Genomic DNA, 13122 nt, shown 5'->3' on the forward strand with positions numbered 1-13122 from the left:
AGTAAATGTCCCAGAAACGGCTGGCTTTGCTCAACCTCAAGGCTGGCTGCCTGCCTCTCGAGGTCTCTAATCAGATTTATCCCAGTGTCGTCGTTTACTGGTTTGTGTTATGCGCCGTACAGACAAGGAGACACCCTATCCATTGTCCCACGTTTGTGCTGAGCATGGCACGACTGGATGTAATCCTGCTCTCCAAGCGTCCCTCTGCTGTTCTGCTATTCCCCCTACACTATACCCGTCCGACTCCGCATCAAGTCATTTGCATAGCGGTGTTTACACGCCAGGAGCCCAGTGGATCATTAACCATGCAAAGGGCTCTGAATACAGCCACTTCCTGGATGCAAGTGTGCATTTGGCACTGCTGCTGTTTTCATTTCACAAGTCCGGCAACATGGAGTGTTTGCGAGCGGCGAGGGGCGGAGCTGGCACAGGGTTACCAGATGCAAACCTCAAGGTCAGAGCGGTGGCTGCTGGGAGGGGCTCCCTGGTGTGAGTGCTATTCAGTTAGTCAGCCCCTCCCTCGCAGGGAGGCCCTAAAGTGACCAGAAGCCTTCTAGACGGGAGTCGGTAAGTAATGCAGCCGTGTAGCTGCAATCCAGACCTGGGTCAGACTCCGGACCTCCCCCCGCACCCAGCTGAGCCTCCGCATTCGGATCTGTCAATTTTACCCTACGTTTAAAAATGGATGCACCTCAAGCACTCCCCTCTCCGAGACTGCACACCCACGTCTTATGATGAAGGGGCATCGCAGGGGTTATGCCTGCCGGCAGCTTTTTGGTGCTGCTGAAGTACAGGCTTGCTAGTACTCCTGTCCGTTATAAGGACCAACCACAGTATAGTGGTATAGACCACCCGGTAATGGAAATTACACGCACCGCCTTCTGCCACTAATGCTGGGGTGCAGTCCTGCCAGTGCTGGTCTGCACAGACGGTGTTTCGTTTCACCTGTGCTCGGGTATACCCTGCCAGTCATGTAGACCTACTCCACGACCACCGTGCTAGGGTTCAGGCCAGTTCGGTGCCGGGTTATAAGGCATGCCATGCAGTGGCGCAGGCCTGAACACTGCCAGTATGCCAGGAAGGCAGGGACGGTACAAAAGGGGGTGGTGATGGACGGGGCATCAGAACCATCAGAACCAATCAACACTCACACCCAGTCAACAGATCTGGGTTTGATCCATCACAGTTCTTTAGCCCACTCTGCCACCCCAGTTCAGACATGGCCATATGCAAATCAGTCTGACCCTGTGCCTCATGGGAACAGTCCAGCCCGAACTGCCAAGCCATGCCTTCCCTGGACCGGAAACAAGCTTCCTAGGACCGGTTTCTGGCATTTCAGCCGTCTTCAGCCAGGCTTGCTTGAATCCAGTGGCAAAGTGAGCAAGGGGCGCCAGCATGACCATCCGACATGCTGGGGTAAAGTCCTCCCACCCTGAATGTTGGATGCGGACTTGCCTTCTGCCAGTAATGCTGCAGTGCATCCTAGTCCCTTGCAGTAATCCCGGGTCACATCTCTGCTCCCCGCCAACCATGCTGACGTACAGCTAGGTACCACTGCCGTTAATGCCGAAGATCACACCTGTACGCTCCCCAGGCGACACCTGTTTGGATGCAGTCTATTAACCCCCCTTTTGTTTGTAAAACTCGCCCTGCCGGTAGGCTGCCTGGGGCTGCCGAGGCACATGTTTACCAAGCACATCTTGACAGTGGGCGGAGTCTGTGCGCCTCGGCAATTAAAGTCAAGAGTGGGAAGGGGTGCAGTGACGTCATCCGATGGCGACAGTACTTCTGCAGTCTGGCCAAGTGCATGGATGGCTCCTATACAGTTAATGAACGATCATTAAAACTGACTGTAAAGTGTGAGCTTGAGTGCCCAGGCTTGGGGTCCTGTGCTCTCTGCCCCACTGGATTCAAGCTAGCCTGGCTGATATGGGGTGATGTCCCAAAACCGGATCCAGGATGCTTGTTTCTGGTCCAAGGAGGACCTGGTTTGGCAGTTCGGGCTGGACAGTTCCCACGAAGAACAAGGTCAAGACTGATTTGCATATGGCTGGGTCCAAACTGTGGTGGTGGTGTGGTGAGTAAAATAACGAGGGATTCAACCCAGATCTTTGTGACTGGGGGTGAATGTTTGCATTAATCAGCATTCTGTCCATCATTTGTTTCTCTGGCTTGGGTGCTATGTCAAAGGCATGGTTGTGTATATTTTGTCATAACTTGTCGATCTCGTACACGATTTTAAGAGCTCTCTCCATTTATATAATGTTTCTTGGTTGTCCCTCTGCATGACTCGATAGTAGACTGGCATGGTAGACGGGCAGAACTTAAGTCTCGGCCTTGGTTTTGCAGTGAACATGCTGAAAACTCGACACATATTAGATGTCAAGTGCTCCCTAAGCATATGGCTCTAGAAAGGGCTCTCTATACTGAGCACGGTTTTACCTTGATCGAATGGATGTTGTATTGGAGGTCTGTCCGACCCTCTTGTCTTTTATTGTAGTGTAGTAGCGCTTACTACCTCTGATTAGGCGCTAATGCGCACACTAGTCCTGATCCAAAGGTGTTATTTTGGTGGTTATTGTAGGTTATGGAGATTAATCTCTGGCACTCTTCAATTCCTCAGCCTTACTCCAGGGGCTTTTTCATCCATATAATTCCCTGGCATTGTATGAGGATATATTAAAATGCCTGCACCATGCCTTAGGAGGAGCACAGTGTCCTCCTGGGTTAAATGTGGATAGACATTTGATTCTGCTGCTCTTTCCTTTCCTCTCCTACCCGACCCTTGAATTTTCTTCCATTTCTTGTTGTCATCTTGCATGTCACGCATGTTAACTGTTTTGGTTAAATTCTTGCTTACTGGGATAATAGCTAAGATGATTTCTTTGTACGCATCCTTCCATTTAATCAACTTGTGGGTCCAGTAGGAACATGAGCTCATCTCTGCCGTGTTGAAAAGCATGGCCCCTTGTGCAGATGTAAGTGCAATGAACAGTCTGTTATACATATTATTTAACATATGCTTTTTGGGTCTTTTACTGTTCAGTTTTACGAGCAGTCTCCCTGTGCCATTTAACTTGAATGGGTTCTTTTTTGTTCCTATGAGTTCTTTGTGTTGTGTGCATGTTTTTTTTCCTTTGATCAAGTGTGTATTTATGTTTAAAACTGTTTTACATTTCTGTTAACCGTATACTTTTTTTGTTCCATTCTAGCTATTTTATTTTTTTAATGTTTTTTTTCTTCATTTTTCTAATCAGTGATGTCCTCACCTTTCTACTTTTGGCTTGGGAGTTATATAAAAATGAAGGTTACTTAGTTAATGCTCGAACTAAATATGATACTGCCTGATAAGAATATTGTAAGTTATTGAAGTGTAAAACTTTTGGAGAGAGGAGGAAAGTGTTTGGCAGGTTTCAATTCAATAAGCTTTATTAGGTTCATATAAAACAACCATAAAAGCACATTTAAAACATTGTTAAGAGCCAATAAAATTCATTGAATTAATGGAATACAGTCATGACTATTAATACAACTTAAAACAACATACTTTTCCTTGCATGAATTGATCTCAGAATATATGTCGCAGTATAAAAACAAATATCAGGCTCTCGCATTGTAAATAGTAGACTCGTAGCAGCATTCGTAGTTAAAGTGCAATATTTTTTAAACAAAGGTTTAAGGAAAACAATACGGAGGTTCAATACAAATCACATATAAGGAGAAAGTGCAGAGTGCTTTGTTTAGTACGTCCATCACATGGGCAAGGGGAAATGGGATACTTTTTTACACAGGGAAATGCTACCAAGTTATGAACGAAGCCTAATCTCATTCTTGTAAGGACAAATCAGTGTGACGATCTAGTTACCTGGCTCAAATAAGCTTGGAAACCCTCAGTTTCGAAATATGAATAATAGAACTGGCAAGTTGTTAAATGCCCCCTACTTTTTTGACGTGCATACTGTCTCTCCCTCAAACGTATTTTTCAATTCAGTTTTAGGCATTTCTATTGCTTCATTGCGGTTTTCCAAAATGTTCATTTTAAATTGATCCTTGAAAGTTTGAACTATATAATTAAGCAAAGGGATCTTTAAACAATTATCTCGTTGGAAACAGTCTTTAATAATTTTTCTGTTGAATGTGGTTTCTTCTTTCAAGCATATAGATCTCCAGATCAATAATGGTCTTAGCCCAATGAGGTCCGTCAGGTAAGTAATCCCCACTTCGCTGTGTATTCGATCAGAAGACGCTGAAGTGGGTAAACAGAGCCACTTTTTAAGAAACCTATTTTCCTCTGTTTGCAAATCACCATAAGGATGACCCCATACCCCCGCACCATAAAGTGCGATTGAGGTACATCTTGATTGATAGTTATCCCTAGGTCCCAGAACTTATCTACTGTTTGTATTCTCTGTCCTTCTACAAAAAAGGATTTGGTTCTCCCGGGCCTTGAACCACAAACAATAGTATATGTTTTAGTCTTGTTAATCTGCAACTTTCTACCCTTAATAAAATCGACAAACTTATCTATTAACCTCTGTAGGCCTATAGGTGTTCTCGATAAAAGTACGGCATCATCTGCATGAAGCAGGACCGGCACATCTTGACCCTCCGCCTGAGGTGCATCCGACTTTACAAGTTTGAGTGCTGCGTCCACTTCGTTTATAAAAAGTGTAAAGAGCAATGGAGCAAGGACGCAGCCCTGCCAGATGCCTGATTTAACCTCAAATTTGGGGGTACACTCGCTCATTTGACCATACCGCACGGATGTTAATAATTTTTCATAGAGCCTTGCCAAAAAGAAAATAATAGACTCTGGGGCACCAAGATCTAGTAAAATCGGCCATAACATGGCGTGATCCACTAAATCAAATGCGCTGCTAAGGTCAGCGAAACATAGGAAAAGGGACCCCTGCTTAGCACGTGTATATTTTCCAATTACTGAATCCAAATTAATACGCTGTTCAAGGGTCCCCGCCCTTTCCTAAAACCATATTGGGACTGAGTTAAAATCCCATTTTCCTCAGCCCACTCCTCTAACCTAACAAGTAGGACCCTACTCATAATTTTGATAGACGAATCTAAAAGAGAAATCGGCCGTTCATTTTTTGCTTCAGATCTATCCCCTTTCTTAAATATGGGAATAATTATAGATTCGCTCCATGTAGAAGGAGCTCCTTCCATTACAGCGGCGTTAAAAACTCTATTTAATATGGGGCCCCAGAGAGCAGGTATGGCTTTATAGACATCTATTGGAACACCGTCTGGGCCCGAGGCTGTCCCTCCCTTACTGCTGTTAATTCCTTGTTCTACCTCCGCTAGTGTAATATTAAGAGGTAAAATCGGCCAGAAACTTGAATCCCCAGAATCCATTATAGTTGCATTTCCTGGGTTAAAAATGCTAGAGAAATACACAACCCATGCCTCACTACTGACATAAGATGTCATTTCGGGAACCTCCTCACTTTTTAGGAAAGGTGAGTTGACTGTTTCCCAAAATAGCTGGCTGTTAGATGTATCCACAGCCATAGTTAGTTTGTCCCAAGCCTCCTCTTGGAGCTCTCTCTTTCTCTGTTTTAATTGTAATTTGTAAGCCAGTCTTAAATTCTTAACAAGCACCATATCCCTACTCCTACTAGACAGTGCTTTTTTAAGCTGGTTCAAAGAGTGAGTACAGGCATGGTTAAACCATCCTCTAGTCTGTTTAAGTTTCTTATTTGATGTCGTAGTCCTAATACTATTAATAGTTCCATTTATTTTACAAAAGTTCATTAGAATCTGGACTGATTCGACATTTACATCCAAATTCTCAGAGATCTCAGTATAACATTCAGTGACAATATTTTTTTAATACCTTGTCCAGATTGACCCCTTTCCATTTCATTCTGGTGCCATTTGGTCTACACCGGGCTATATTGCCAATCATAGTTTGTATTACTGGGCATCTATTGCCTCATACAGCTAATGTCATAGTAATGCAGTTATGATCACTTAATAATAGGTCTTCTATCCACGGTGTGGTACAGAGAGAGACAATATTTGCGGAAACCAGTACGTAATCTATAATGGTGTTTGCGTTTCAACCTGTAAAAGTTGGGATCAAATTTCCAGAACCATCTCTTGCACACTGCATTATATCCAAGTCGAATTTAGCCAGAAATGTGTTTAAAATTTCTCCATAAGAGTTATGTGGGGAGTGCACACAATCATCTTGTGTCATTCCTAAACCCACAAACCTTAGTCGCGGACAGAGGGCATATTTGCGTATTAAAATCGCCCACCCAAATTATATCAAAATTAACACCTTCTTCATTACCCAATTTGTCAATTGCGTTCTCCAATTCTGTAACTACCTTCAAACAAATTATTATAAAAGTTGATTAACAAAACTTCCCGACCATTTTTTTGGTGTAGCCAAAGTACCTGTGAGTGGCATCCAACATTTATAAACATTTTAACTTCTATAGGCAGATTATTAGACATAAGTATTAGCAGCCCCCCCCTTTGCTCTGCTGGCTGTGGAACTCAAAGCGGGTAAATTATAAACTTGTGGGCGGGCAGGCAGGCACAGGTGAACAAAATTATGGGGCTCCTGGTCCTTGGAGTCCCGTGTCAGCAGCCAGCAAAGTCCCAGCAATGAGCGGGTGTTTGGCAGGTTAAGTAAGCTCATGATGGCTCAGAAGAGGTACAGAAAGCTGAAATGGGCCTTTTCACAAATGTCGCTAATTGGTCAGGTCTTCCTTTTTTCTATCTCCATTTTTTTTTTAAACCATTTGAATTTGTTCTGCCGTTTCCTTAGTAGACTAAATTCGACATTGTTGCCATAGAACTTATGTTTTGAGCATTACTTTTTTCAGTATGACTCCTATCTGAACGACCTCTCCCCAACCACATGACCCCCATCATTGCCTTCTGCTGCCACAACATTGGGATACAGAATATAACCTTAGTAGAGGCATCTTCTCCAGCCTCCGCATTGCATGTACCATTACGTGATTTCTAAAAATTAAAAAAAAACTAAAATCAGATCCAGAAATAACTTAGTTGGGTAGAAACCTCCCAGCATCCTACCACCGATAAACACGCAGGGGCACCTCAGTTTGAGATCTTGAGCACAGATGGGTCGGTGACTATCTTGATATTACAGTTCTGATTGTGTAGTCCTGATTTCCAGTTGCAGTTCTTTGTCCTCACATTTGAGCAGTAGTTTTTAGTAAACTACTAAAATTAAAGTCATTTTTAAGCTCACACGAGTGCTAGCTAACATGTATTGAGAGCACATGTTAATTGTACTTAAGATGGATGATACTAGAAGCAGATGATTGACGGAGTGCCTAGTCACTGGTTTGTGGAAGAATACATGGTGGCAGGTCTGTGCGAATGGCTGAACAAGTGAACGATTTGAAATGGTGGTAGGTCAGGTCTTCTCCCGAAAGTCTGTACACCGGAAAACATCGAGACTAGTAATCGGGCAGCTCACTGAAAAGCAGAAACAATCAAGCAGTCTGACGATTTGATTCCAGGCCTGAATAGCCACATACAGGTTCATTAAAGAATCCAAAATGCAAATTCAGGAGAGTCTAAAAAGCAATAACAACATGCATAGTGGTGATTCTTGTAAGTTTCAATTAAAGCAGCGGGCACCTTTTACCTTTGAAACCAGCAACCTGGTTGTTGCAAGGAGGTGGCCAATAATGAGTCTTCCTGGAATAACCGAGATCTTGCACCCCTCTGTGCTCCCTTGTCCAATTCAGAGCGTAGAAGAGGGTGGCCTTCCACTAGGATGAAACCAACACTGGCTTTGCCATCTGGCAGTTGTGACACAACCGCAAATGGCATTGAATCGGTCACAAAATTGAAGCATGAAGTCTTCCACCGTTTTTGGTTGTACCACTTCCATACAAGGTCACATGTTGCTCTCACATGGAACTGCATCAAAGTGACCCTGGGATGTTTAATTAGAGTACTGAATACTTACACTAGTTGGGATTATGTTTCCACTATAGAAGCTGGCAAATGTCAGTTTCACCAATGGTCACAATCATGATGAATTTGCAAGCACCAAGTGTTTACCTGAGACCACTACCTATATGCCAATGGCACCAGTCTCAGCTGGACCAGCCAGCAAGGCATCAGTCCGGTAAATGATGTGTGTTTTTTGTTTTTTTAAATCGTCATTATTATTCATATTATCATTATTACTCTTTTCCGCCTGTTTGGGGTTTGCCTTCACTGCAGATGGGACTGGAAAAGAGACCGACTCGATTGCAGAAAACACATCAACTGCAGTGACCCTTCTCCCTGTTTGAGAAGCAGGCTTTGAACCTGGATGGCATCCCTTTGGGATTAACATTAGGTTGCACTTCTGCGTTGTGTACGAGCTCACTTCAGCATCCTTCACGGACAGATTACAGAAGTCCTGGATTTGTTACAGGGAGGACTTTCTACCCCAGGCCTCCTTCAGCCTCACTGCCTTGAAGCTTGTTATATGTGTTGTCACTAAGATTATTATGAGTCTGTTTGATCAGAAATTGGGAATCGCCTTCATTTTGTCATAATAGCACTTAATTAACTTCTATGTGTTTAACGCTGTTCCGCGCGCCTCCTCTTCCACGTCCTGCTTCTTGGGCTTTTCGAACTCTCTCTATACCAGTATGGGTGCAGTTTGGTTACAGGCTACAGCTGACCGCCCCCGTAACAATTCAAAATGGGTTCGCCCGGTCACACTGTGAGTGGTGGTGCGACATGCAGCAGCCAGGCGAACTGCAGTGACCAAAAGTTTCACAGCGAGGAGTGCAGAAAAGCCCATGGTGACGACGTCACTGGTGTCGCATAGCGTTCTTTTCCGAGTATCTAGGGAACATCCAGTGTGCAGTGCCACTGGGATCAGGTTCGTCCCCGGGGTCTGGAGTTGGAAACAAAGCCCTCTTCACACGAGCTGGGGGCAGAGGCATTGTTGCCCTCGGGAGTTTACTCCTTTGAATGCAGCTCGGTGTCGGCTCCTCAGTGGCACAATGGGCTGGAGTGTCCGGCTCCTTGTCTCTGAGAACGCCTCGCGGCCCATTAGATAACAAACAGGCTCCGCATTTAGCAGGCTTCACCTTTAACCCTCTGCCTACTTAAAACGTAAGGGGGGTCGAGGGGGTGGGCGATGAACTCAACATTGTGACTCGAGTGGCGAGTAGCCGCTCGGCTGCTCAGAGGCAGGGAAAGTCTTTGTTGACTTGTGACGGCGGCGCGCGTTCAGAGGCAGGCCGCAGTTCGGACTCCTTCTATCCCCCTAACAATGCCATGTGTGTGCATTAGTACCGCCGCCCCCCTCCCCCTTCTGCACGTGGCATGGCGTCTGCAGTAGTGTTCGACCTGTGTGCTTCCATGTCACCGTTAGAAACGTCTTGTGACGTCACACCTACGCGGCCGGTGGCACCGAGTACTTTTGATGTACAGGGGAGGGTAATTGGTGCTGCCGGGAGCACCTCCTCCTCACACTATCCTCGTGCCACAGTATTTTCATCTCGGGTGAGCTTGTCTCAAAAGTATTGCTTTCAGCTACACGCGGTACATACTATAAACCTGCTGGGAGCTTGGGGAGTCTTGGGCAGATGGTACAGTAAACAGAATATTTTCAGAAAATACATATTTCGACTACTGCTTGTATAGATCGAAGATCAAGGGGCAACACTTTGTCCTGAGGAGAAAAATTATCTGCTGAGTGAGTTCTCTATACTCGGGAGTTGCATTTAGTGGGTGCCTCTGCACTCCACAAGAGAGGCGGCTTCTCTAAAGTGGCTGTGGAGGACCAATGCCCGAGGAGGGTCAGAATAATTTAAAAGACCTGAACCGCGAGGATTCCATGAGGGTGCTTTCAGAACCTTAGATGGTTGTTGACAGAGCGAAGTGAGCATGCCAACTCATAGCTTTTGAGTAAATACATGTCATTTATTTCTTTGAACACTGGTGTGAGTAGTTCATACTGGGCCTTATGTTGGACAATAGCCATCCAGCTTGATGTGAGTGGAGTGACCCCTGGGTGTTTTGGGATGGGATCCAGGGGGGGAGAAGCGGGTTTTCTGAGAGTACTACTAGTAAGCTGCTTATTTTGAACCAGAGTATTAGTGATCCGCTAGTCTGGAAGGGGACATGTTGTAAACTTTTTGGAATGTTGAGCAGTTGGAGCCTTGGTGCTCTGATTGTTAATTCTAATTTAATCTGAAAGTTAATTGGCAAACAAAGGTTGTGGCGAAGGGGCAACGGAGAGGTAGGTAGGTAGGTAGGTAGGTATGGAGGTAGGGTATTGAGAGAGATGAGGAGGAAATACGTTATTTTGGTTTTGAACGAGGTAAGCATAAAGGGTGAGGAGTTCCATCCCATGTCTAAATCTACCAAAACATTGAGAGTTTCGTTTGGAGGTGTTTTGTAACAGGATGGAAACAACACTTCCCAGAGAGAGGTGGTGTGGAGTGAATACTGGCGAGTTAAGCCCCAAGTGTATATTGGCCTGTTGCGCCACACACAGTGTCTGCCTCAATCTCCTGATCACGGTGGTCTTCTTATTGCCTTCCTAGAGGCAAACCCGGATGGTCTACTTGTATAGCTGGACATTAGCAAAGAAGGACTAGGTCAGGTTGAGTATTCAGCGAACCGACTAGCACAAGACTTACTGTGTATTTCTTTTGGTGGAGCATCATACCTACCAACTTGTTGATCAAGCTCACAGTGTGAGGTGGGGGCGGGGCCTCATGCCGAGAAGTTACGAGGAGGCCATTTTGAACCCCACCCAAGCCCCTTCCTTCCAAAAAAACAAAACAAATATATATGCTTGCTGAGGTTGGTGCCGATGTTCTGGAGTGTTTTCACGCCCCTTAATGGACGTTGGCAGTTCAAAGCCTCTCAAACGAGCTGGAAAACCACAATTTACAGTGTTTTTCAGCTCGGTTTCCCTGCCACAGTGTGAGATCGGCTCCTCATCGGGTGACCGTGTGATGGGAGCCGATATCGAGTGTCACACTGTTGCACCGTGTGAGTTGGCAGGTATGGAGCATAGAGTTCTAGGTCTGTACATTGTATTGTGTGCACAGAGAGAGTGGGTGGCTCTCAGATTTCACTTGTTATGAAAAGTACACCTAGTAAGCTCTTCTGTGGGCTTTCCACGGCATATTAACCACAAATATTCGTAGGTGACGGGATTCATTACATTATGTTAGCACAGTTTGTTCTATATTAAACGTCTTCCCCTCTCCCATCAGTAATTTCCGGGTAAGGGCGAGAGAGGCTGGTGTTGAAATCTTGCAGCTTCAGCGACCACAGCTGGCTCATTTCCCCATTTTTTCCGATTTGCATCAAATACTTTTTTTTCTTCTGTGTTTTACCAAGTGTCAAACTACAGATTCCACAGATTGTAAAGATGGTTCTCCAGCCTCTAACAGACCTTTCTGGCTACTTGGACCTCCTGGGCAGGGTGGGTCAATTTTATCTGGGCGTCCTTAATATAAATTTGACGGTAAATATTATAGTTTGTATTTTTTGGGCATTTGGGCAGCAACTATTGCCTGTGAAGTGTGCAGATGTAAAACTGGTGCCCTTATGCAAATAAAGTAATATTGTGCACCTGTTGGTTTGTGCATTTCACAAACGTGGACTGGCCATAGGTAAATAATTCACTTGTCTGACTGAAGTATTTGAAATACCTTAGGCAGGGGCAGTCAGTTACTTTTTGGCGTGGAGTCGCATGGTGAGCGCACTGATCTGTAATTGGCCCTGCCCTAGGTTTACTGTCATAATGACTGATTCCTCTGTGGGCCAGTCTACTTCTACTCCATCAAGCAGCTTTTCCTGGACTGCAGATGTTTGTGCACAAACTCCAAATAAGAGTCCCTGTTGAGCAAGCAAAAACCAAAGCGTATCCCACATGCTAAAAAAAAACCCAAGCATTGGCATAGCCAATAGGTCTCGCCCTTGGGTCCTTATTAGTATTTAGTTATGCAGTACAATATCATTGGTGCAACAACATCAACTGTTGCATGGATAAACACTTATAACGTCCCAAAGGCGAGACCTATTGGCTATGCCAATGCTTGTTTGGTTTCTGATCGCGACAGATCTCAGGATTGCCTGTCATTTTGGTCGCGATAAACTCTACGGCCGTGGCAGTGTTCTGCCAGCAGTGGTGATGCATCACGATTAAACGCCAGCGGCGGCCGGGCTGTGATTGTTACTTTTTGATATCCTCTTTGCTGCAAGTTATGACTTTTTAATATTTATTTAGACAAATTAGCATTATTGTTACTTTAAAGGTGCTATTAAAGGGGTACTATTATGTCGGAGCATATTAAAGTGTATTCTCCCCCATTACAATATGCTATATTGCCTTACATTCATTTATTTTCGCATCTGCGCTGCACGTCCTATGCTTTCAGTATGATCTACTTTTCTAGTAGGGGAAATTGAGCATTGTTTGCCTCTAAGTGCTGCATGCTTTTATCGGGCTTGGGCCCTGTCCGTTCAGGCTGCAAACATTGTTAATATGTACCACAAATGGGGTGGGAGAAAGGGTAGGTTAATTACCTCACTTCCGGAATGGAAGGGCAGTATGAGGAAGCTGAGGGTGAATAATGCAGTCAGATTCTGCAAGCATGCGTCCTATTCCTGACTCTTTGTAGACGCGCAGTGTGATCTTGTCTTTACAAATACAGAGCCCAGAAGCGTTTCATTCATATCTCAGAACCGTGGCCGTGTGGCCTTGCGTGCCACTTATCTGTATGGGTACGAGCTAGACAGTTCATGGAGATTCCGCTCAAATGCACGTAACAGTGACGCCTAGTGTGATCCTAAGGCAGTGCGGACTACTTCAAGCACTTTTAGCAAGCAGAAGAGGCTGGTAGCGCTATGCACATGCAGCGTGCAGAAGAGGCTGGTAGCACTATGCACATGCAGCACGCATAAGAGGCTGGTAGTGCTATGCACATGCAGGCTCTGTGAACATGAGTTATAGACATTAAAGACTATTGACCCTCGGCAGGGTGAGCGCCTTCTGTACAGCTGTAGCGCAGATATGTTTGGAGCATGAAGAAAACAATGGACTTGACCTGCCTCTGTGCAAGAAGAAAGGCAGACCGCCGGGGAACG

General features: G+C 45.1%; 1 protein-coding gene and 1 non-coding gene across 6 annotated transcripts in view; both read left to right on the plus strand.

The window, feature by feature from the left end:
• SSH2 (slingshot protein phosphatase 2) overlaps positions 1–13122 on the plus strand; it is a 611356-nt gene that overhangs the window by 472335 nt on the left and 125899 nt on the right. The window lies entirely within an intron of this gene.
• LOC146858356 (small nucleolar RNA SNORA49) lies at positions 2615–2746 on the plus strand. The gene has a single exon (XR_014980402.1). It is a non-coding gene; the product is annotated as a small nucleolar RNA SNORA49 (small nucleolar RNA).

Source organism: Triturus cristatus, chromosome 3_2 (genome assembly GCF_964204655.1).
Source record: "Triturus cristatus chromosome 3_2, aTriCri1.1, whole genome shotgun sequence".
NCBI classification, from domain to species: Eukaryota; Metazoa; Chordata; class Amphibia; order Caudata; family Salamandridae; genus Triturus; species Triturus cristatus.